Source organism: Choloepus didactylus, chromosome 3, assembly GCF_015220235.1.
Source record: "Choloepus didactylus isolate mChoDid1 chromosome 3, mChoDid1.pri, whole genome shotgun sequence".
Classification (NCBI taxonomy): domain Eukaryota; kingdom Metazoa; phylum Chordata; class Mammalia; order Pilosa; family Megalonychidae; genus Choloepus; species Choloepus didactylus.
The window spans coordinates 110,738,363-110,763,169 of record NC_051309.1 but is presented as its reverse complement, the minus strand read 5'-3'; the positions used below and the strand labels follow the sequence as shown (position 1 = coordinate 110,763,169).

Here is a 24,807-nt window from a genome sequence, read left to right as displayed (position 1 = left end):
CCCATTTTTAAAGTCAATCTATTGTGTGATATTTTCATAGCAGCCTGGAAACTAAAACAGTATTTATTCTCAATTTTAAATATTCAGTTCACTATATGCTTAATTTATAAAATTTTCCCTATTTAAATTTTCTTTTAGTTATGCAATTACGGAAATTGTCTCATTTAATCTTCATTAGCAATCATTCATCTCTTTTTAACTCAAGTTTTGTTAATGCATTCTGATTGTAGTAGCTTTAATGGCAGTCACTGGCAGGAAGGAAAGTAAAATATGGAGAAAGGTAGTAAATAGTAAATACCTTGAATCTTAAATCCCAGAATCCACAAGGCTGCCTTTCAATACAGAAGACCACAGAATTTTAAAGTTGGAAGGGAAGTCAATTCAGTATGAATTCCTTGAACATTTAGTGTGTGCAATATACTGAGACAGTGTCCTTGACCTTGTAGAACTGATTGATAGTCAAATGAGGAGATTTATTTCTTTTACAGGTGACTTATGATCAATATTTTTAAAATTATCTAAAACTCAAAATAAGACAAATAGAGGACATCGTGCCCTTTTAATGTCATATTGGAACAATTTGTTAATAAAGCTAAATTTATTAGAACTCATGCAGTAAGGCAAAATACATGTTAGCAGTGCCATAGAAGAGGGGAGTTGGGGGAGATATTTATAAAGTTTTGGGTTCCGGGATTAAGTGGTTTAAGGTGGGCCTTTCAAGGATTTCCAAGGAGAGTAACTTTGGGGAATGGGCAAAGATTGTAACAAGATAGTCTGGGATGCAATGAGGCAAGAGTCTTGGAGTGAGTCTTCATAAGTAAATTATTGTTTGTGGGAAAGCTGTTTTCCCAGATAAGCAGAGTGTTGTCTCAGAAAAATTGATTTACAGGAATTTCCTAAAGCACACAAAAAACTGTTTATTGGGTTATAGTCTTATCTTCCCTGAGCAAAGATTTCCCAGGGCAAAGCCACGTGGACACAGGTCGTCTTAGTTCTTAGTCCCAGTAGGTAGATCTTGTGGTCTCATTTCTCACAAGACTCTATCACATTGGCATTCTCCACAAATGCACCAAGTCCAATACACTGAGCTTTGCTTATTTATTCTGTTGGTCTCATGGGTATTCAATCAACAAGAGTTATATCATTAACTTACAGAAAATATATTTTAGCACTAAGTCAATCCTAAGTTCAAATAGGTGATTCAACAAAATTTCTGGGAAAAACATGACATAAAAGATAATTTAATATTCTATTGAAAAGTGGGGGAGCTATATATTTATTATTTTACTTGTTACCTAAAAATGTCATAATTGAAATATTTCTATTGTTTTGATAGCAAATTTTAACTCCGTCATTTTTATATATGTCAGCAACTTTCAAAGACCATTGTGGAACCCCATGGGATATGTCATGACAAGAGGGTTCCAATTTGATAAATGATCATTTTGTTGTAGACCCACATTAACATACTAATTGAATTGCAAAGCTTTAAATTGAATCAGTTTCAGTTTTACAGAGCAGTTGCAAAACTTTTTTGACCACAGAATTTTTTTTTTTTTAATAACCTTTAACAGCCTAGAGGACTGGCTTCAATATAACATTTGGGAGAAAATAAATGATGATTTTGAATATGCTTTTATTCATGTTATAATATGAGCTCAGAAGCACAGATACAAAGTTTCTATTATAAGGCATACACAGAGAAACACTTGATGGTAATCATGATCGTTTTAGTAAGTAATTGACTCAGAGCTAAGGATATTCTCTAAAATATGCGGCAACACAATAAATCCAAATATTTTGTTTTCCATGGTTTCATCATTGTTGGTTTACAAAAGTTCTGCATATATCTTATGCTTATAAGACTTGAGGGAGAACATTTTAGGGCTGATTATTTTTTAAAGTAAATAATTTATCTGAAATAGCTATTGAATAGCCTTTTCTACCACTTCCTATTGTCTATTCAAACTGAATTATATCTTGCTGAAACTTTAGAACTAAAAAACATAAAATGCATTGAAAAAGAAAAATCATGACATTTCACTACAAATTATTGCAATAAAAATAATCAACATGTATTAAAGTTTTGGGGTAAGTAATACTCCACAATTACTCCTAATGATTCCTAGCAATTTTTAAATATTATTGGAATTATAGCTACTATTTATTATTCCATATAACACAAAAACAAGTAGAAATTTTTTAACTTTCCTTTGGAATTAGCTCAAATTTTAGAGATGCTGATACTGGCTATTGATTTTCACTTTCTAATATACCCCTAAACATGGTTTAATAAAATGGTTTAAAATATTAATATCTATTGATATTTTCACTTCATAATTGTTCCGGTTTGCCAATGCTGCTGTTAGGCAAAATACGAGAAATGGATTGACTTTTGTAAAGGGAGTTTATTTGGTTACACAGTTAACAGTCTTAAGGCCATGAAGTGTCCAAGGTAATGCATCAACAATCCGGTACCTTCACTGGAGGATGGCAAATGGTGATCAGAAAACCTCTGTTAGCTGGGAAGGCATGTGGCTGGCATCTGCTCCAGAGTTCTGGTTTCAAAAGGGCTTTCTCCTAGGATGTTCCTCTCTAGGCAGCAGCTCCTCTTCAAAATGTCATTCTCAGTTGCTCTTGGGACAGTTGTCCTCTCTTAGCTTCTCAGGAGCAAAAGACTGCTTTCGAAGGCTGTCTCCAAAATGACTCTGTAGGCTGCAGCTCCTCTCTCAGCTCCTGTGTGTTCTTCAAAGTGTCCCTCTTGGCTGTAGCAAGCTTGCACCTCTGTCTGAGCTTCTATAGTGCTGTAGAAGGCCCAGGCTGAATGGGCGGGAAGACCCTCCATGGAAATTATCTAATCAGAGTTATCACCTATGGTTGGGTGGGTCACATCTCAGTGGAAACACTCAAAGAATTACAATGTAATCAACACTAATACGGCTGCCCACACAAGATTGCATCAAAGATAATGGTATTTTGGGGGACGTAATACATTCAAACTGGCACCATAATATACCCCTAAACATGGTGTAATAAAATGCCATAACCAAGGTACTTTGAATTATCTATAGGAAAGCCCAGTGAATTTGGGTTATTGAAATAACTTCATCAGAACAGGTAACCTTTCCTGGCATTTTGAATTTGAGAACTAATTTTTATAAGATTAGGTCCCTTTCTATCTTTTGTTTAGAGAAGGTTAATATTCCAACCTCTACAAGCACCATGAATTGTACTTGAACAGAACACGATAAAATAATCAACAGAACGAGCTGAAATCTTAGTAAGACTGGAAAAAATTTCTTGGGCCTCAACAGTCAGAACCATCTTCATCCAAGTCAGAATTTCAGCTGAAGCTACCAATGTCCTTTCAGAAGCCACCTTATAATGCAGATAATATTGCTACTCATTTTTCTAAAGGACCTGTGGCTTATCTTCCCAAGGAAACACTCATACAGAACACAAACAGCAAAGGAATCTAGTTTAGTTCCACAGCCTGGCAGAAAACTACATGTAAAAAGAGAGAAAACATATGCACAGAGAATATTGCAGGATGTAGTCTGCCTTATTAACTTTGAACATAAATTGAATACTTAAAGGAAAAATTCTAAATCTTGAGTTTGTTCTTCTCATTTTTTCTTTTGTATCATATACATGGCATAGCAGAGTATGGATCTGTTTCTAGCTTATCTCACAGCCTCAAGACACTCCCTGATCTTTTTTTTTCCAGTTGATTAGTTTGTCTTTGATTTTGCCTTCGATTAGTCTGGGCAGTGACTAATAGAGGAGGAAATTTCACTGGAATTTGACTGAGATGTTTCAAATAGGCACATAGACACTTCAAGCTTATAAAAGCTAAAACAGTGGCCATTTCCCTCTAGGTGTAACAGTAACTTATAATTAGCCAACTGTTCATCAGGAAGGAGACCTCATTCTCTCAATCCCCTAAGTGAGCTTTATGCTTTAGGCTCTGTTTTCTTGTCTATAAAAACTGCGAAAGGCATGACCTAGAAACACAGCAAAGGATTTAGCATTTTCTTATCGGGACATGAATCACTTTAGTCCATCCTTAGAAATAACAGATTTCAAGCATTATAAGAAGCCTGCATCAAGTTAGAAAAAAGGCTATAAAATATAAAATTAAGCAGAAAAATTGCACAGAGTTACATAAATGAGAAGAGGCTAAAAGCAAGATGGCTTACAAGAATTACTGGATATCTGTAAATATAAGTATAGGACAAAATTTCCTTATCTTACTTGCCTTGCCTTGCAACCCCATTTGGAATGGACTTTTAGAAGAGAAAGTGGTCAGTGTCAACTGCTACACAAAGCATCTCCAAATCCAGGGGCACCTCCAAATCTGATACCTCCAAATCTGATATCTCCAAATCTGATACCTCAAAACTGAAGCATTTCCAAATCCAGGACCTCAAAATCATAGACTTTTCTTAACATAAGCTCCTAGGTGGGGATCTATATTATATTCATCCAATGTGAAAAGATCTGTGCTAGCAAGACCAAGTCTGAGTTTATGGCGTTTAGAAAATTCTTTTATTTGGAAGAATAAGACAAAATACAAAAGAACCATTTCTGAGTTGTTTTTCTTAATGATTACATAAGTATTGCATAGTAAAAACCCACTTACAAACCTAGTCAAAGATAACATTTTCTGAATAAGCAAATTTCACAGTTTTTGAATCAGTTTTTAATTTTTGTTCACAATTTTAGTTGGGAATATTTCTGGGATAATTTCACATTTCCCACCTTACTAAACAAATATACCTAACAACTTTTTTCTGAGTGGTTCAAACTCATTATAAAACACAGCCATTATAATACAAGGCTAGACAAACAATACTAGCCTTGGTACTACTAAAGTATGCCAGATAATTACCCTGAACTAAATGGGTCAAGATTTATTTAGTTAGTTAGTTTTATTTTTCTGTGACTATTTAAATAATTTTCTTTCTTCTTGTCAACCTGTTAGCTCTCACTATTCTCATTCTAACAGTCCCTTTTCCTTTTCTTCTCCCTGAGTTTGTCCTTTTAATCTGCAGCCAATCAAAACTGTCATAATGTTGTCTGTTATAAAAAGGCATATTGTGAATGGTGAGCTAGACAGCAACAAGGCCCATGAGCTTAAATTCAAGTATATATATTTTATCCCACACAGATTTTTTTTAAATCAGTCTGGTTTTTCATGTGTGTTCACTAGTTAAGTGATGTTCCAGATAAGTGACTTTCAGTTGTATGAATTATTATTATCTTTGTAAAAAAAACAGAATCTGATAGATTTATTGCATTTTGTATGCTGAACAAATTCAGTGGCTGTGTGTGTGTACACATATATACATATACCTATATATAATCACTTATTTTTTCCTAATATCTTATCTCTCATCAGCTGGCTTACCTGTCATATAGTAGATGACCATAGATATTTATTGAATGAATACATGATATATATTCATATATATAAATATACTTATACATACTTATGTATTTGTCATGGGCAATTTTAACTAGGGTATAACCACAGGAATTCTTTATTAAGTTATTCATATTAAGTATATGTATAACCAGGATTTTCTCTGCTCAATTCCTTCTTGCCAAAGATTGCAGCTATCATTTCTTCTTTTCTTAGTATTTCTGAATTCTCATCTTTTCTTTCTCCTAAGCATCCTCTTCATTCTAGCCTTTCCATGCCTACAGTCCCTTCAGCAAATATTCTTTGCAGTAAGGAGAGCAAGAACCTTAAAATGGAACAACTGTTTGAATGTAGGCCACAAAGATTCCACGTGATAACTCAGGGAATGTGTTTGTGCAACAATTCCTTACTTGTGCCCAAGGGCCCTGTTCTACAATATTTGAGCTCACTGTAGCAACACGTCAATGCTCGTGGTGGTGTTTATTAAGACATCACATGGAAAACAGATGGTTACTAACTAATCTCAAACAAATGCTCAGCATGAACATGTCATCACCAGCTACATGGTTTCATTAATCTTACTTTGTGAACCAACTGCATAATATCCTATTTCTGGAATGTTCACTTACGCAGTGTGTTTCTTAGAGTTTTCAGAAGAATATCATAATCATATTCAATTAATAATGGATACTTGAGAAAAATAGAGGCTAATGAGATTCCTGTGCTATATCAGATTCAAGAATTAGCAACATTTCCCTAGCTTTAATTATTTAATTGGGCAGATACCAGTTGAGTATATAAGTCCAGTCAGAGAAGTTGCTCACAATTAGAGAGAGGAAAAAGTACGTGCAGTCATTTTTGGAGAGAAATTAAATCACCTATATTTCTCCATCTCTCATCAGAGAAAACTGGTTTCCTGGCATATAGTAAGTGCCTGTGAATATTTACTGAATGAATGAATGATATGCTGATATTTGATCAAAATTTTAAGAAGCCATGTTTTCCCTTGGACATTGCCAAAGAAATGCTAACAAGTAGAAGTTGAGACTTCAATGCCATTATCCAAAAGGTAAGGTCCAGGTACACTGATACTGCCCTGCCAAGGCCTTGGTTCCATTATAAAGTAAACTATCACCAACATCATTGACAGAGCAAGCCCACTTCACCTTAGATGACTTTCCTGTGTCAACTCTTTAAGTCTCCTTTTAAATAGTTTTAAATGTATTCTTTCTAAATTCCAGTGGAGTCAGGATACTGTGATAAGAATGTACTGTCTCTGTGAGGGAAGAAGTAACCATGCTCGTTTACTTTGACTCAGCGACTGTTCTCAGGAGTGAAACTGAAACGGAGCACGGGGGGGGGGGGGGGGGGGGGGGGGGGGCGGCTGAGCTCACAGCCTCTTTCTCCAAATTGTATGCAAATCATTTAACATGTGACAAATTAAAACAAAGCTAATTGATTCCATTTCTGTCATTATTTATTAAACCTTAAATATTTTTCAAATACTTCATCATTCAATTGTCTAGATTATCTGGAGCAAGCCTGTTCCTCCTAACACGTAATGCTTCCATCCGTTAAAATGGCTATTGACTGGTAGGACTTCCTTTCTTTTTTTTCTTTTGGTTCTGCACATTTTACTTAGGAAAACGGAAATATCTTAGTGAAACTGAATCCATCTCCTTTTTTCCTAACCCAGGAATTCCTTTCCTCCTTAGAATCCTGCTTTGAAATGTCTCTTGAGTCTTAAGCTCTAAAAACATACTTTGCAACTCATGTGGAAAGGAATTGTGTGCCACTGAGTAATGACCCTGCTGAATGCACTGTGGAACCGCCTCCGCGGAACCTCTTCCTACCGTTCCGCTGCTGCTTTGGTAACCAGCTCAGAGCAAGGAGTGAGCCGCGGGTTGGACTGGGGTCACAACCGAGTAGCAGTGCTTCCCCGTCAGCACCTCTCATGACGCCAGCAGCAGGGGCGAGGACGATACTTCCTGGACAAATGTCCCTGGCATTCTTAAAGACAGGTGGGGTGCCCACTGTCCTACAGCAAAATAAATACAGCAATATTTCTTTGGTGTGCAGAATCACAATATTACTGTAAGGAAGGACTTGAAAAATTCATCTAGTCCAATGAATTTATTTATTTTTATATAAAATGTATTTTGTTATTATTCAAGTAATGCATTTATACTGTAAAAAGATTAAAAAAGTAACAAAAAGAAGATGATTAAGGTCACCTGAAATTGCAGCCCTTAGATATATCTCCTTTTGACAGTTTGGAGAAAATCTCTCCAAATATTTGTGTGTGAGTGTGTGTGTGTGTGTACATATATATATGTATATCTAGATATATAGATATAAATATAAAACAGTTGCTTTTACAGAAAAAATGGGATCGTATTATATTTTTAACCCACTTAACCCAGCTCTGCTACTTACCAGTTAGGTCAAGTTACCTAATTTCTGTGTCTTAATGGCTTCATCTGTAACATGGACATTTTAAAAAGTCCTTATCTTATAGAGTTGTGAGGATTAAGTGAGTTGGTGCATGGATGTGCTTAAAATAGTGCTCAATAAATGTCAGTTATTATGCTACAATATGTTAAACATTTCCTTATTATTGGTCATATAAACGATAGCCAATTAATCGCTTCATGATGCAGATGAGAAATGTGAAGGCCTGAGTAGTTAATTGCCTTGACAACATCTTCCCAGCGTTGTCCACCTCCCAGCACCCACAGGACAGCTAATAGCAAGAGCTAATATGTACCAAAAGCTCACCAGGTACGAGGTCCTGTGCTAAACACTTCATATCCATTAATTCACACAATCCTGACAAATAACCCTAAAAAGGCAATTGCTATTGCTATTGTAATCTTATCCGTGAAGAAACTGGGACACATATAAGTCACAAATTACCAAACTTTCCCAAGATGTCACAACTAGCATGTGGCAGAGCCACATTTGAATTCAGGTCTTTCTGACTCCAAAGCCCAACATCGTCTTTTGCTGTGTCGCGTGAATGAGGATTTCTTCATACTAATAGTGATAAGCCCATAAATCTTTAAAGCTCATTAAAATTAGCTAGGTTATTAAAATAGCATATTTTTCTACTGATTGAACTCATTATAAAAAGCCTTCAGTACCACGAAGAATCCTGTGGCTTGATATTCAAAGATGTAACTCAATTCGCCAAGGGTACTTATATTCCCACTATCTGCCTCCAAGATTCTCAGGTACATGTATGGAAAGAAAATCTCCCTCTGTGCCCATATCTCACTCAGTACACCCTCAATTTTCCTAATTTAAAAAAAAAAAAACAAAAAACAGTTGCTTTCAATTGCTTTTGCAAAAAATGCTTTGGTAACAAGAGTAGAACTTTAAGATCCTAGATTCTTCTCCAACAGTCTGGGAGGGATTAGGGTATTTGTCAGGCCTGAGCTCACTGTGCTCCCCCATGGCTCTGGGATACATTTTCAGCAATGTAGGAAAAAGCACACATGCTGACAAATGTTGAAAAGATTTGTTTATAAGCCAGGACAGAAGGTCACATTTCCCCTCTTGAATAGGAAAAAAGCCTAGGCAATCTTTTGTGTTGAAATATGAAATTATTCCATCTTTTCAATTATTTGCTGCTTGCATATATTGCTCACTTGTATTTCATCGTGAGTCATGCCTGCAGCAGTCTAAGGCTTGCCTGGCTTCATTGTAACCACCTTCTTTCTCATCAGCTCAGTTGATGAAAACTTCAAGTCAAACGACAATATATGCTTCTACTGATTTTTGTGTCCAGACAAAAGCCCACAAATGAATGCAAAAAACTACAGCCATATATTTCACCCATAAACACATGCAAAAAACCAACTGACCACTTAAATAGAGAATTTTACATGCTTATTTCAGAGACTAGTTGCAAAAATATCTACAGAATTTTTATCTTTATATACAGACAGAGGCTTCCTGTATTTAGAAGAATATATGTTTTTGCTCAAGTGAGTTCCTGATAGACAATTCCAATATTCTGTAGAACACTTTGTATAAATAAAGATAAATCCAGGGAAGCAAAGAGAGTAATACTGCTCTCCAAGTGGGCTCATTTGCCCAATATTCACAAAAGGCAATGCCGTGACACCAATATTTTGAGACAAGAAAGGATTTATCATGTAGTCAACCAGTAGGAAGACCAGAAATACACCCCAGAACAGTCTGCCTGAGCAAAATGGGAGCTGGGGTTTTATACTGTCTAGGGAAGGTGGACTTAAAGGAGTGGTGAAGGATGGGGTAAGATGACCTGGGTTAGGGGGTGGACTAAAGTAAAGCATGCTCAGCTCTGAATCACGCTCCTTCATGCACCACATGTTCAAAACTGGCAGCTTAGCATCATCAGTGGGAGTGATTTTTACTGTTACAAATTAGGCAAAGATGATTTTAGGTTAGGGATCCTCCTGACTGTGCATGCTCCAGTGGCTTGAACTAGCTGGAACTGGACTTAGCAGGTGCTGCAACAGGAAAGGAGACTTTTATTGCAGGGAGGCAAACTTCTGAATAAACATGGGGGGAGGGTAACTCAAACAAAGAAAATGAAAACTTTTTCAAACCAGTAAGGGAGGAGCTACTTCAGTGGAAAAAGGGGGTTGGTAAGTGGCAGTTTCAGTCCCCTTTTTTTTACATTCCTCAGTCTTGAGGGATAAGGGACAATAACAGGTCTACTTACTTCTGCTGACTCCAGACATAGGTAGGGATTCAAGGAATGGAACACCATGGCATGCATTTGGAGGTATCCTCAGGTCACGGACTGAGGAGGTAGCTCTGGGTTGCTCACTTTCCCTTCTTTAGCTGGTAGCACAGGAACAGGCTGGTAATCCTGCTCTCTGAGGACGGCTGCAGAGTAGAAGAGTACAGTGGACTGTAATTTCTGGGATAGACATTTGACAACAAGGTTTAGAATTGGATTTTGTTTAGGGGTTTGGATGGCATATTCAGCAATTGTGCAACTGCCCTCCCCAGACTAATGCTTGTGATGATTTTACAACAAAGTTTTCCTTTTCCAAGAAGTAAGGAAGGCTATAGGCAGACAGAGCCACATGAGTTAAAGTAAAGAAAGCCAATCTTTTGAAATTTTATAACTTCAATCCTAAATAGCACAACTAGAAAGAGAGTATGGTATTTTTATCCCTTAATGTTATTTTTACTGGCTGCAAAGGAAACGATTCCAACACTATGTCAAAGGCAAGCAGACACTAGCCCATAAAAGATAATAGAGAATCCAACCAATATGGAAAAGGAGAATGCATGGGCTAGTAGTATAGTTTACATTAATCATCACTTATCTTTGGGTTTTCTAAAAAGGTCTGTAATAGGTTCACAGGTATAACTGGGAGGTGATGAGGGACTCCTGCTGATGGTTCCTCTGGGACTTTAGCCTTCAGAAGAGAGGGTGAAGAGTCACCTTCTTGGGTGGGTATAATTTTCACTCTTGAGAGATGGATCCAAGGCCAAATTCCCTGAAAATAGACAAAAGAGTGAGTAACAAGTAAGACCTGATAGGGCCCATCCTACTGGACCCTCAATTGGTTATCTGAGTGCTTTATCTTCCAGTTTTTAAGAAACATCTAATCCCCTGGATCTATACAATGTAGGGGAACACCAGGGGAGAATAGGAGCTGGTTAGAGGCATATTGGTGTATTGCAAAGAGAATGGCTCCTAAGTATTGGATGTATTTTATGGTCTCTGGTTCATCAACTACATGTTCATTATTTGGGTTGATATTATACTTGGTTTCAAGGAAGGGTCTCCCAAACACTATTTCATAGGGGCTCAAATCAAGTCTGCTTCTTGGGGCTACTCTTTTTTCATTTTTATTTTATGTGGCAAGCCATGGCCTAAGCAAAACAGGACTGCAGATCTTTGGTGCACAGCAGTCTGTGCAACCAAGGCAGCTAAATGTTTAACCTATTGTCTTTGTAAGCCAGTAAGGAGAAAAAGGGTAAATTGACTTTCAAATGTAACTTTATGGGAAGCAGGCAGGAAGTGAGAGACTCTTAGTCTCACAAAAAGAGCAAAATGTAATTGTTCAAGCGTTATTCTAGTCCTTCCTGCACCACCCCCCAGGTCAGAGTGACCTGTTCCTGCATCTATGCTCCCCCCACCCTTAGGAATGTCTTTGTCTAAAACCCTTATAAAAGGGCTTGCTGTGCTCTGGATCATGCAGCCGATTTTCCCTGCGAAAGCAGTACCTGCCTGGTGAGAGAAAAGCCATTTAAATTCTGCCTCCCTGTGAGTAAGCCCCAAATAAAGTTCATGTTTCAGCAAATGCTGGGTGTTTTCTTTAGTCTTTTGACTGGTAAAGCCCCCTTGGGCTGTGACAATTGGTGAGCCAGCCAGGAGACCAAAGGGGCCCCCACTTCTGCAGGCATGAATCTGGGGAAGGGAGAGACCCTGGGGGGGATACCGGGGTGGCCTGAGACTTCGATGTGGGGAAGGGTAGCTACCCTCCTGGACGAATGGGGCCCACCGAGGGACTATGGAGGTGTGTGCACCTCCCTGGTGGGACTATTAGATATCCTGCAGCAGGTGGCAGGTGCCTTGGGAATCCAGAAAAAGAAAGGGGGCCACCAGATTGCGGCTGCAGTGAGATGGCCATTGTTAGAAGCTTTACGTGCCACTACTGAGGAAGCTTTGGGAGCAAAGGCAGCCATATGCAGCCTGAAGGATAAACTGAAACCGGAAAAGGATATGAGGCTGGCACAAGCCGAGCTGAGGCATGCTTTGAATGAAAGGTTAAAACAAGTAGATGAAAATTTAGCCATGCTTGCATGCCGTTATGCTAAAGTGAAAGGGTGCAAGCTGCACAAAATGCAAGTCAGATGCATTCTGTCCTCACCTGACTGGGATCCTAAGGTTTTGGACCCTGTGGATTTCTCTTCAGAGGAAGAGTCACAGTCAGAATGGGAGGTTGAAGAGGAGCATAAGCTTGTCCATCCTTTGGTCTGGCACAAAATTAAATCAGAATGGCAAGTAGGCTCTACTGAATGGGGGGGGGGGAGGCAGAGTGGGCCCCTGATGAGCCAAATGTGCTTGTCACATCATGGGAATTCTCCCCAGCAGAATTAAGGGATATTGGGAATCAATATTGACAAAAGCCTAGAGAGCCATTAGTAAACTGGTTGCTACACCTATGGGATGATGGTGCACACAGCACTCTGCTCACTGGGTGGGAAATGAGTAAGTTGGCCACCATTTCCATTCACCCCTCCCTACTCCAGTGATTGTACTCACTTGGAACACCACAGAGACTCATTCACTTTTTCAGTGGCTGGTCAAACAATGTAAAATTGTGTGGCCACAGGAAGGGGACTTAACCCACAACCCACTACAATAGAATAGCATAGAGGAGCTTCAGGATATACTTCGGGTTTTAGGCATGAAACATTCAATTTACGCTAATGAAACTGTGGGACCAGATGATGTCACTTTCACTCAAGGTTTGTATGAAACAATTCTGCACATGGCCCCTAATCAATGGTATGGAACTTTAATGCCCCTCCTCAAGCCCCTAATAGGAAAGCCTCTTGTGGAAGTTACCCAAGAAGAGATCACGGAGTTGGGAGAAACAGACCATCTGTGGAAAAACAAGTCTGAGGTTAGAGCAACAAGGCAAGTCCCCAGAGAGCATGACAAGCCAAATAGGGTGTCACATAAGCAAATGTGGGCAGATATTATAGCAGCTGGAACAGAAATAGAAGAACTTGATGGACAGCCAAATCCTGTACTAGTTAAACTGTGGAGTAAACTGTCCAAAGAGCAGAGATTTACTAAGCAGGAAATTAAACCTTCAGGAAAAAAAAGTTGCATTAGGCTATCAGGCATGTGGCACGTGAGCAGAGCCCTCTGCTCCACCAGCAGAGGAGGTTTGGGAGGCCCCATTTCCCCTGGATTAAGGGCAAGGCCAAGATCCCCAGATAAGAGCAATTGATGGGAGCACTGGGGATCAGAGACCACACATTAAATTAACTATTTTTTGTTCTCCCACTAATGAACATAGAGTTTTAGCCCTTGTAGACACAGGAGCAGAATGTACCCTAATATATGGGAGGAAACCATGAAGTGGAGGCCCCACACTAACTACTGCCAGTTATGGGGGCCAAGGAGTTAAAGCAACTCAAGAACAGGTTTTAATGCAAATTGGCCGGCTACCTCCCCAAACTTACACAGTATATCCATCCCCTATTCTGGAATATATACTGGGGATTGATATTCTGCAGAACATCACCTTGCAGACCACTATAGGGGAATTCCACCTCCGCTGTCGAGTCGTAAAAGCAGTCCTGAGAGGACATGCTAAATGCTCACTGGTAAAGGTGCCTCCTCCTAGCTGCACAGTTGCCATTCGCCAGTACAGGTTACCTGGAGGGCACCAGGAAATTACAGCTATGATAAAGGAGTTAGAAAGGGTGGGTATTATTATTTCCACCCATAGCCCCATCAACAGTCTGGTCTGGCCAGTAAAGAAGTCTGATGGCTCTTGGAGAATAACTGTTGATTATAGAGAGCTAAATAAGGTAACCCCTCCTTTGTTTGCAGCTGTGCCGAATATTGCCACATTGCTCCAGGCTATTAGCACAAAATTAGGCTTGTTTCATTTTGTGTTAGATCTTGCTAATGCCTTATTCAGCATTCCTCTAGATTCTTCCAGTCAACCTGTGTTCACCTTCACGTGGGAAGGACAACAGTGGACTTTCACAGTGTTGCCACAAGGGTATATTCACAGCCTCACTATTTGCCACAGCCTAGTGGCTAGAGATTTAACAAAATGGATGCCTCTCGATGCTGTCACTGTGTTCCGTTATACTCATGATATAATGTTAACTAGCAATTCTCTTCCAGACATGGAAGAGGCTGCTAAAACAGTGGTGACTCACCTTGAGAGTAGAGGATGGGTGATAAACCAAGAAAAAATGCAAGGACCTGGGTGTTCTATTAAATGTTTGGGTGTTGTCTGGTCGGGTAAGACAAGAACTATTCCTTCTGCTGTTATTGATAAAGTGCAGAATTACCCTACCCCATGTACCCCCAAACAATTAATGGCTTATTTAAGGCTATTGGGTTATTGGAGGTCTTTTATACCTCACCTGGCACAAATTCTCAAACCTTTGTATTTGTTAGTTCTAACGGGAAAAATGTGGGAGTGGGACATTCCCCAACAGGCTGCTTTCGAGACATCAAAGCATGCTGTGGTGCAAGCACAAGCCTTAAGGGAGGTGGACCTTGATGTGCCTTGTGAATTGGATGTGGTCAGTACCGACATTGGCTTTGGGTGGGGTTTGTGGCAAAGGCAACAGGCTAAATGTGTACCTGTCAGATTTTGGTCACAACTATGGAAAGGTGCAGAGTTTCAGTATAGTCCTTTAGAGGAGCAATTGTGTGCTGCTTATAATGCCCTATTACAAGTAGAAGGGCTAACTCAAAAATGTCCAGTGACTTTATGAACAGCCATACCTATACAGGGGTGGATCTGTGACACTGTAAGCAAGCCACATTCTGGGAGTGCTCAGTTGAGCACATTAACAAAGTGGAAAGCTTGCCTCCTACAATGCAGTGTTTTCAACAACAGACCTTTAAGTGCAGAAGTGCATGAAATCCTGGGACCAGTCTCCTATACAGAAGAACAGTTTATCTTGCTACCTCCCAGCCTTCCTGAGGTAGCTCCTCCCCCAGTGCCCACCACTGATGGACAGGGAAGTATACCTGACTCTGCTTGGTATACAGATGGGTTGGCACAAGGGCAGCCAACTAACTGGACATCAGTGTCTGTCCAGCAAAACACTGATACCATCTGGTGGGAAATGGGAACTCTGCAAAGCAGCCAATGGGCAGAGTTATGGGCGGTGTGGATGGTGATTGTCCATGAGCTGGGGGATGCTTTAACTGTTTGTACAGATAATTGGGCTGTTTACTGAGGCCTGATGGTATGGATGACTGCATGGAAGCAAGAACAATGGACAGTGGTCAGTCGCCCCTTATGGGGGAAAGAAATGTGGGAAGACATCTGGACAGCCTGCCAAAGGCATAAGATAACTGTTTTCCATGTATCAGCCCATAATGCTAACTCTTTGCCTGGCAACATCAAAGCAGATGCCTTGGGGAAAATCCACAGTTTGGCACCAAAGACACATGAGGCAGCTAAATGGCTACATTGGAAAACTGGGCACTGAGGGCACTAACTCTGTGGAAACTGGCACAGCAGTTCCAGTTGCCCATTACTTAGCAGGAACTAAAAGAGGTAGTGGATGCCTGTCCTTCCTGTTCCATGCGACGGCCCAGAATGCTTCCTCACCAACTTGGACACATCAGCCAGGACCAAATTCCTGTTACCTGGTGGCAAGTAGACTACATTGGGCCACTTCCTCTATCAGAAGGTGCAAGGTGTGCTTTTATAGCTGTAGACACAGCTACGGGAATTTTATTAGCTTTCCCAGTAGGAAAAGCCAACCAAAAAGCTACCATACGTAGTTTAGAAAAGTTAAGTGCCTTTTTTGGGGTCCCCACACATGTAGACAGTGATGGGGGACCCCCTTCACCAGGCAGTTAACTGGCCTGGGCTACAGAACATGATGTCCTTTGAATGTTTCACTTGCCCTGTAACCCCACAGCAGCAGGGTTAATTGAAAGAATGAATGGTCATTTAAAGGAACACTTAGAAGATGATAAAAACTCCCTACAACAATGGACTCAATGACTGCATCCAGCTCTGATTAACATTAACTCCAGACCCAGAGCTGCTGCTCCTGCTCCTGTGGAAATGGTAACCACAGGGCCCATGCAGGCCTTACGAATTCAAATAAGGGGGCCAGCTGCTCTCAAGCTGCAGCGAGGCAATGATAATAACCTGCTCTTGCCTGTGCCACAAATACTAGAAATTGGGGAGAAAAAGGTCAATTGGCCCTGGGCCTGGCCTGTAGTTTCAGGTATTTACTTCTAGCTATTCCAGTACATTAAAACCTAAGAGGTGTTATCTATATAGTGCATAAGAATGTCCACCAGAGTGACTTCTCGACTCCATTTGAAATTTCTCAGCCACTGAAAGTATTTCGTCTCATTTTGCATCCCCCTTTTGGTCAAGAAGATATTCTCAATCCCACAATGCCGGGTCCAGATTCATCCCCAGGAGTCATATCCTGTGTTACCAGGGAGATTTATACCCCTGGGAGTCGGGTCCCACATAGGGGGGAGGGCAGTGAGTTCACCTGCTGAGGTGGCTTAGCTAGAGAGACAGAGGGCCACATCTGAGCAACAAAGAGGTACTCAGGGGGAGACTCTTAGGCACAATTACATGCAAGTTTAGCTTCTTTGCAGTAATGAACTTCCTAAGGGCAAGTCCCATGATAGAGGGCTTGGCACATGAAACCACCAGTTTGGGGCTACTCTTAACCTGAACAGGGCAACTGGCAGAACCATATCCTAGGTCAGGTTGGTTTCTTCACAAATTTTTGCTATAGTTTTCTTTAGAGGATGGTTCATCCTTTCAGTTTTTCCTGTGCATTGTAGCTTCCAATGAATGCCTAAGGCATCTGACACTTTGAGTTACTCTGGCAAAAACGGCACTCCCATTATTGCTGTGGATCAAAAGTGGCACTCCAAACTGAGGAATAATTTCTCTTAGTAATGCCTTTGTCACTTTAGATGCTTTCTCTGTTCTGCAGGGAATGCCTGCTCTGAAAAAGTGTCCACAAAGACAAGGAGGTATTTGTAATTCCCTTGGGATTTGGCATAATGGTAAAGTCTATTTGCCAGTCTTACCTGATCCTACTCCATGTGCCTGGGCTCCCTTTACAGGCAGTGGAGGCCCTGACTTGGGCTTGTTCTTGGCACAGACAAGACATTCTTGGGTCATTCCTTATATAGTTTTTCTCATGTTAGGGCTGACAATATATTTTCGTAGCCATTGGTACATGGCATCTCTCCCATTATGAGTACTCTTATGCAAATGAGTAATACTTCTTTCCACTAAATTTTTGGGAATTAATTCTAATCCCTCCATATTAGAAATCCAGCATTCAGGAGTGGCTTCAATTTGTTCCCCTCGTGCCTCTGAGTCATACTGTGGATAGGAGGGGCATAATGGTTTGGGAGGAAATCCCATTCCTCAGCTCTCAATATATCATTTGAGGAATAGTCTGGTATGAAGGGCATTAAGTCAGTGCCTGCTATGAGTGCTGCCACAGTTGTTGGTTGCTGAAACTTAGCTGCCCTTTCAGCTGCAAAGTTTGCTTAAGTTGTTCCCTCTACCTATTGGGTTCTCACTCCTTTGATGTCCAGAGCAATGGATAATTGCAACCTCCTATGGTAACATGATGGCATCTAGTAGAGCTATGATCATGTCAGCATGCTTTATGCCCTTTTTCCCCCAAGTTAGTAGCCCTCTCTCCTTCCAGACGGCTCTATGTGCAGGAACTGCTGAAAAGGCATATTTGAAGTCTGTGTATATATTCACCCTCTTTTTTTTTGCTAAATGTAAGGCCCTAGTGAGGATGATGAGTTCTGCTCATTGTGCAGACATACTTGGAGGAAGGGCACCAGCTTCAAGTGTCTCTTATAGGGTTACTACATACCCAGTAATCCAGCATCCTTGTTCCAAGAAACTGCTTCTGTGCATGAACATCTCCAGGTCTGGGTCTTCTAGGAGTCAATCTGTGCAATCAAGTGGCTGGAATAGACTTCCTCAATTATTTAAATGCAGTCATGATTAGGTTCTCCTTGAGTGGTAGGGAGTAATGTAGCAGGATTTAGAGAAGAGATGCCCTTTAGTTTTGCAATTGGATTATCTAGCAAGATGTCTTGTGTGGCAACCATGGCCTGAGCAAAACAGGCCTGCAGATCTTTGGTGCACAGCAGTCTGCATGATCTAGGCAGCTAAATGTTTAACCTATTGTCTTTCTAAGCCACTAAAGAGAAAAAGGATAAATTGACCTTCAAATGTAACTTTATGGGAAGCAGGCAGGAAGTGAGAGGCTCTTAGTCTCACAAAAAGAGCAAAATGTAATTGTTCAAGTGTTATTCTAGTCCTTCCTGCACCACCCCCCAGGTCAGAGTAACCTGTTCCTGCATCTATGCTCCCCCCACCCTTAGGAAGGCCTTTGTCTTAAATCCTTATAAAAGGCCTTCTGTCCTCCTTGCATCCCTCAGTCGTCTTCCCTGTGAATGCGATGCCTGCCCAGCCTGAGAGAGCTGTTATGATCTCTGTATGACTTCTCACTTTGTAAGTAAACCCTGAATAAAAGTTCATGTATCAGAAAATGCTCGTTGTCTTCTTTGGCCTTCGGACTGGCATGGTCCTCTTGGGCTGCAACAGCTTGGTAATGTCCTAGTCTCCCAGAAGTGAGCCAATAGCCCCTTTTTTGTTCCAAGAGGGTCAATACACAGTGAGGAGTATGTATAACTGGGCTGTCCTAAGGTGAGTTTCTCTGCTGCTTGCAGTAAGTCAACAGTAGCTGCCACTGCCCAGAGGCAGACCAGCCACCCCTGTACGATTGCATCTAGTCGTTTTGAGAAATAGGCAACAAGCCTTCCAGTGTTACCAAGGTTCTGGGTTAGCACTCTAAATAAACACCTTGGTGTTCATGCACAAACAGATCAAAAGTCTTCTTAACGTCTGGGAGGACTACAGCTGGAGCTGTTAAAAGTTGTTCTTTTATTTTACAGAATGCTCATTGGCATTCTGCAGTCCAATTCAATGATTCTTTATCTCCACCTTTCAAAACCTCATATAACAGTTTAGCCAAAAGTCTAAGTACAACAGAATCCTGCCATTCCTAGAAATCCTCACAGCTGTCTCTGGTGGTTGTTTCTACCACTCTGGCTAAGGCTTCTCTCTTGTCCAGCAGCAAGTTTCTCTGTGCCTTCAATAACTCAACCCCTAAATATTTCACTGAGCTGAGAAATCTGGATTTTCTTCTTAGACACCTTATATTCCCAATCTGCTAGAAAATTCAGAGTTAAAATAGCATTGTGGTTGAATGCCTCTTCTGATTTGCTGGCAATTGGGATGTTATCTACATACTGTAAAGGTACTCCATTCTGGAGTTTCAGTTCTCTTAAATCACTTGCTAAGGTCTGTCCAAATAAAGTAGGGTCATTTTTAAAGCCTTGCGGAAGTACTGTTCAACAATATTGCTGATTAACACTACTCCAGGGTTCCTCCGATTCCAAAGCAAATAGTTCCTGGGATACAGGCCTCAATGATGCACAATAAAAAGCATCTTTTAGATCCAGTGCAGTGAACCAGCAGAGACCTCCAGACAAGGAAGTTAGCAATATATATCCAGCATGACCAGATGAATGTCCTCTACCATTTGATTGATTGCCCTCAGATCCTGCACAAACCAATACTCCTTTTTAGTACAAGCTTTAGGACACGTAGGACAGAGGTGTTATATGGAGATCAGCAAGGTCAAATTAACTGATATTTAAGAAGTGAGTCTATTAAGGGTTCTATGCCTGCTTGAGCTTCTTCTTCATGAGATATTATTTAAGGTTAGGAATTTTCATGTCATACTGGGCCTTTACCTGAATTGGTTCACTGGTTCTGGCTCTTCCTGGCATACCATCAGCCCACACCTCTGGCCTTACCTTCAAAAGGATGTCTTCAAGAATCTTAGATTGGATTCCTTCTCCTAGGTTTAGCAGAGCAGACTGAAGTGTGCAGCCTGGTTGGGTGGGGGGTGGGGGGCTGGATTCAATGTCCAATTTTTCTGCCGAAAGGTTACTTGAGATTTAACTTGGTTAGTGAATCTTGTCTGAGTAGTGGCACAGGACATTTAGGTATTTAGAGAAAACTGTGTTTCAAATTGCTATTTCCTATTTGGCACTCAAGGGGCTGCAGAAAAGGTTTATTGTTTGAGGCTCCAGACAACCCCATAACCTCTATAGTTCTTGGTGAAAGACTTCCCTGTTTTGGTTCAAAAAAGAGTGGGTAGTTCCAGTATCAATTAAAAAGTCTGTAAGTTTCTTTCCCACTAATATAGACACCCAGAGTTTTGGTGGGAAAAGGTGATGTGGTACCAAGGTTGGAAGGTGCCCCTGGGCCCGGTCATTCCTGGTCACTCTTATCCCCTGTGAGCTGAGGCTTTTGGTGGGTGGATTTGCAAGGGGTCCAGACCTCCTCTCTCTGGGGGCAACTCGGGCATTCTTACTTCCTGTGGCCCTGTTCCCTGGGATAGGCACACTGTTGTGGCCCCAGGGGACAGGTCTACTTCAGGTTAGTCCGTAGGGGCTCTGGGGGTGTTACCTTTTGTTCTTCTTTGGCTGGTCCACTTCTTCTCTCCTGATGAAACTCTGGCTGAAGGTTGCTCCCAGCAAGGCAGCTTGGTGTTTCATCTGCTCATCTGAAGCTGGTCTCAGTTGTTAAAGACCATAAATGCAATCTCAACCAATTGAGACACCTGCATTCCTAATCCTCCATCTAATTTCTGCAGTTTCTTTCTTATGTCTGGAGCACTTTGGATAATGAAAGTCATATTAATTAATATCTTGTTATCTGGAAGCTCAGGATGCAGACTGGTGTATTGTCTATAGGCCTCAAAAATCCATTCAAGAAAAACAGAAGGATTTTCTTTGTTCCCTGTTAGACTTCCTGAACTATCTTCATGCTTTTTAGTTTTGGAACTCCTTTCTGTGTTCTTGTTATGATGCACCCTTTATAATGATCTCATTTAGCTTGATCACCCTGTTCATTCAGGATCCAATGTGGCTCTGTCATAGAAACAGCCAGAGTTCCAGGAACATGCACTAGGTTGTTAGGTTAGTTGTCATGCAACCCATCGACTTCCTGCTGGGCTTTTTCAAGAACTATTCTTTGTTCCTCTGGGGTGAAGAGGGTGTTTAAGAGGGCTCAAATATCTGCCCATGTAGGACTATGAATAGCAAAAATAGAAGTAAAGAGATTCTCCACTTTCTTGGAGTCATCCTGATAAGAAGGCATGTTGTTTTTCCAGTTATGCAGATCAGAGGTGGAGAAAGGAGAATGTGCATAGATAAAACCTCTGGGGTTTCCTTGGTTGTCTGGTCCAGCTGGAACTTGCCTGAGTGGGAACTGCCCTGCCTGGGACTGGGACGTCCCCTTGCCAAACTGAGTGCCCTGACAGGTATCAGGTGTGGAGACCCTTCCTGACCAGGCGATGAAGGGGAACTAGAAGAGGACCCTCTCTGAAGGGAAGAGTCCCTGTCTTTTCCTGCCTCACCCCCACATACAGAGAAGGGGCCAAGGAAAGCTCTAAGTGTGATAGGGACAGGCCCTCATCCCAGCTGGAATCCAGCAGAACCTGTTTTTGTTGGGACTGACGTGTCTCTGACTTCCCAATTTCACTCTTCTCTGACTGTGACCCATTAAGTTTTGACTCTGCATCATAATATTACATCTTTTTTGCAAATGCTTATTTTGGCATATGGCCATAAAGGATTGTACATATAGAATTTCATCCCATTTCTCCTACCTTTTACAAAATAATTGCAATTATAATATAATGTTATAATTAAGGGTCCCATTCACTGGCCATTTTTCTCCAGACTCTAACTTATATGCCAGGTTACAGTAAAATACCATCTTTTTCCTTTTCATTGGTTGATAGCTAAACATAGACCAATTATCTAAAATACATTTTAAAGGGCTGCAGCCATTTATGCTGTTAACATTTCCCACTGTTGTAACTTTCAGCACAATAAGACAAAGTGTACCAGAACTAAACACAGACTGAAACTTGGTAGACAGTGATTCCGTAAACAAATAAAATAAAAGAAACCAAAAGGAACTGAAACCAATGTGGTACTTGAACCCATGGCCAGAATCTGAGTAATTTAGTGACTGATTTTCATATGCCTGGGACCTGCACCCAGTATAACCCAGCTGGGCTAAGGTGGGACTCTAACCCACAATCTTTTTTTATTTTTAATAATTCAATTTTATTGAGGTATATTCACCTACCATGCAGTCATACAAAGCGTATAATCAGTTGTTCACAGTACCACCATATAGTTGTGTGTCCATCACCAAAATTAATTTTTGAACATTTTCATAACCACACACACAAAAGTAATAAAAGTAAAAATTAAAGTTAAAAAGAACAATTAAAGTAAAAAAGAACACTGGGTGCTTTTTCTTTTTTTGCCCCCATTTTTCTACTCATCCATCCATACACTGGACAAAGGGGAGTGTGGTCCTTATGGCTTTCCCGATCACATTGTCACCCCTCATAAGCTACATTTTTATACACTCTTCAAGATTCAAGGGTTCTGTGTTCTAACCCACAATCTTAACCCAGTAACCCAAACACCAGAATAACAGACAGATTTCACGTTAACAGTAGGCATTCTAGCAAAGTTACTCACCCAGAAGATATCTTTACCCAGAACCATTTCTTTTCTCAAAATTAAACTGTGCTGAAGGGCTCATAGTGACAGTGGGAACAGGGGAAAGTGCCGGTCATTGAGCCTCTAGGCTAACTGGTCTAGGTGGCCACTCAGGGTTGATGACTGGAAAATTCTATCAGGGCCATGGACCTTGGGCAGCTGTCTCTAAGACTGTGCCTTAATGGTCACCAAATTGTAGCTGTCCAATTGGGCTCGTTTGCCTGATGCACACAGAAATCAGTGCCATGATATCAGTATTTCGAGAAGAGAAAGGGCATATTGTATAGTTGATCAGCAAGGAGACCAGAGACAAACCTAAGAAAATGGGAGCTGGGATTTTATAGTGTCTGGGGAGGGTGGGTTTAAGGGAGTGGCTAAGGGTGAGGTGAGACAACCTGGGTTAGGTAGCAGACTAAAGTGAAGCATGTTAAGTTCTATATCATGCTACTTCATGCACTGCATGTTCAAAAATGACAGCTTATCATGATTGGTGGGAATGATTTTTAGTATTATGAGGCAAAGGTGACTTTAGGTCAGGGCTCCTCCTGACTGCATTGGTGCCAGTGGCTTGAACTGGCTAGAACTGGCTTTAGCAGGTACTGCAAAGGGAAAGGAAACAGTAACTTTTTTTTGCAGGGAAGCAATTTTCTTCTGAATAAACATGAGGAGGTGAGAGCTCAAACAAAAGAAGAGAAAAATTTTCAAACAAGTAAGGGGGGGCTAGGTTAATAGAAAAGGGAAGGGGGGTGGTGAGTGGCAGTTTCAATAATAAGTATTTGTAAAATAAATAAAACAACTATTCACTGTCTGCTCCTGATCCACCAAATTAACTTTAGAATTAACTGGAGTTGAGAGGTTAAGAGGTTAAGAGCCTGCTGGAGCATATCAGGAATCAAACCAGACAGATCAGAACCAGGTAATATTATTTCTTCAAACTGGAGGGACTAAATGTAATAATGTATTTCAACGCATTGTCCATTGCTGAACATAGAAGATGCTAGATAATAGTTAATTAACTTTTTTCTTACTTTTACCTTTCAGGAGGTCATACATGTCTTTGTAAATCCAGTGAAAGATGTGGATATTCTCCCCAGAACATATCCAAAAGCATTTGCATACCAAAATTTTACCATAGCTCCCACAGACCCTCTATGTAGCAGTAATGAGAACTTTCATAGTCCATAGATAAGGAGAAAAGTTACTCCCTTCAGAAAGCCCTCCCCCAACTATCTGCTGTTCTTCCCATAACACTATTTGAAATTTGACTTCCTCATTCCACTGTGCAAGCTCCCCTTACAGTCTGCAAAACACCTAGAAACACTAGAATGTGCTAACAAAGTTGCTACAGTAGATTTTAGAATGTCCTTCAAGGTTCAATTCAATTCAACAAACATCTATTTTGCTAATTGCTAACACAATTGTAAAAAGGGTTTTCTCAAAATTCTTTTAATACTATGAGTCCAAGATTCTGAAGATATTTTGTTTATATTTGTCTTTATTTTCATATATATGTACAAATGTGTCTTTCTTGTCTTAGATATTTTACATCATTCTATCATCTATATCATTTGTTTATGCATAGATTAAGTGTAAAGGTCAGTCCTATTTTATAGCTCTCTTTTATTATTAGCTCTAATAAATCAAGTTTAGAAATAATTAAATTCTAGAAACATAAGGAGCAGCACTGCAATTTAACTACAGTCTATATATTTACATTAGTGCTTACAGAAAGTTAACTGGAGCTCTTAAACTCTCACAAGACTTAAAACTGCCAATGAAACAACAACAAAAAAACCTCAACAGGCTTTAGGATTTGCCATAATGAATAGCACTGAATATAGATTTGGGGCCTAAATACACTGAAAACTTTGGTAGGGATCCTAAGGTCAAGTGAGTCCACCAAACTGAAGGGGTGCTTTCCAAATTTGAATGATCAGAAAATCTCTTCCACCAAGTAGCTAGTGGTTAAGTTGCCTGATTC

The 24,807-nt window shown here is 40.4% G+C and overlaps 1 long non-coding RNA gene across 1 annotated transcript in view; it reads right to left on the bottom strand.

Moving 5' to 3' along the window:
• The window catches only part of LOC119529017, a 34,844-nt gene extending 24,608 nt beyond the window's left edge, over positions 1-10,236 (bottom strand). Inside the window, exon 1 of the long non-coding RNA XR_005215805.1 lies at positions 10,137-10,236. This is a non-coding gene — a long non-coding RNA (uncharacterized LOC119529017). The remainder of the gene's footprint in view (positions 1-10,136) is intronic.
• Positions 10,237-24,807: the final 14,571 nt, after the last annotated feature.